At 31.6% G+C, this 1,520-nt stretch overlaps 1 long non-coding RNA gene across 1 annotated transcript in view; it reads right to left on the reverse strand.

The window, feature by feature from the left end:
• Positions 1–362: 362 nt before the first annotated feature.
• LOC106473787 overlaps positions 363–1,520 on the reverse strand; it is a 12,842-nt gene continuing 11,684 nt past the window's right edge. Inside the window, exons 3-4 of the long non-coding RNA XR_001291706.2 lie at positions 1,161–1,336; positions 363–474 (exon numbers count right to left, since the gene is read on the reverse strand). This is a non-coding gene — a long non-coding RNA (uncharacterized LOC106473787). The remainder of the gene's footprint in view (positions 475–1,160; positions 1,337–1,520) is intronic.

Genomic DNA, 1,520 nt, shown 5'->3' on the forward strand with positions numbered 1-1,520 from the left:
ATAATTAAATAGGCTCATTTAGCTAAGAGGTTTGTTTGTTTGTAGTTAAACAAAAAACTGCACAATGAGCTATCTGTGCTTTGCTCACCACGTGTAATGAAACTCGGTTTCTGTCTTGTAAGTCTGCAGACATACTGCTGTGCCACTGAGGGGTTTGAAAAGTAAATCTAGCAAATGTTGGAAAGACCCTTCTTTTAAAATGATATACAACGGATAATTTGAAACAAACTTGAAACTATTCTAGTCAACTATCAATAACAGATGAGCAAGAAATAAAACTAAGTCTATAAAAAATTAAATAAGAAAAGTTGACCTGAAAAAAAGAATAGTGTTAACTTGTATTATAATCATTATCAATTAATATACCTGTTGAGGAAGTTCACTAATTAAGTATTGGGCAAACTTTTGAAGTTGTTCTCTGTGAAGACGAGAGAGGGATTCTGACACAGGCGCTCGGAGACGTACTTGATTAGGCTATAAATATTTGTAAAAAAATTACAGATGAAAAATATGATTTCAGCCTCTTTGTTGCTTTAAATTAAGTATAATGGCAGTTTTCAGAGGATAATTTACGTATGCACTTAGTATAAAACACATCAAAAATTTTACAACAAAATCCTAAAATATCTGGCAGTTTCTTCAATGACGTGAATGATAAGTTAATTGTGTTACACCACTACATCCACCTATCACTTGTCTACGAACAGTCACAATAAAGAATGTAAAAATACACAGAAGTCATTTTTAAATGTAAACAGCACTCTCGCAAGGTGTAAACATGAGCAATAATGATATTAAATTCATTGTTATTCACAGATACAAGAAACAAAAATCCTTAATACAAAAATTTTAAAGTTGGGGTTAAGTTAATGATGTATCTGTGACATGCTGGTAATGGTCCTTCAAATAATAAAATGAACAGAACCTTCACCTTGAACATAGTGATATGGCCACAACAAGTTCTATGGAGTCACTACAGTAGTTTCTAAGTTCTGTATTTTATCTACATAATATTCTGATAACTATTTCTATACTTCATTATCATCTTGGAAATGAAGAGGATTAAAATGATGCAAAGCTACAGATTTTTCTCTCTCTCTCTCTCTTTTCATACTGGTCTAATTATGAAAAATAATACCAGAATAATTATTCTTACTCACCTGATGTATTCTTTGTAAACAAACAGCAACAACATGTGAACACCATGATGCAGTACTGTTACACGTGCAGGTACAGGAGGTGATTCGGCAACGATCAAATGTTACAGCAACGCTACAAGATCCCTTAGGAATGCTTAGATTTTGAGATGGGAAAACCACGGCACTTAAATGAAAACCTGGAAGCAAACAAACAAAAAAAAACTTACAAAAGAGGAAAATATTGAAAAATACTGGTTATTACATTTCATAAGCCTTTCTTACAAGTTAATAATTTTGTGTTAACAATATTATAATATACAGCATCTGTATTTCTGATTTAAAAACCAATTACATAAACACACGGCAAAATTTATGAATACT

Source organism: Limulus polyphemus, unplaced genomic scaffold (assembly GCF_000517525.1).
Source record: "Limulus polyphemus unplaced genomic scaffold, Limulus_polyphemus-2.1.2 Scaffold6503, whole genome shotgun sequence".
Lineage (NCBI taxonomy): Eukaryota > Metazoa > Arthropoda > Merostomata > Xiphosura > Limulidae > Limulus > Limulus polyphemus.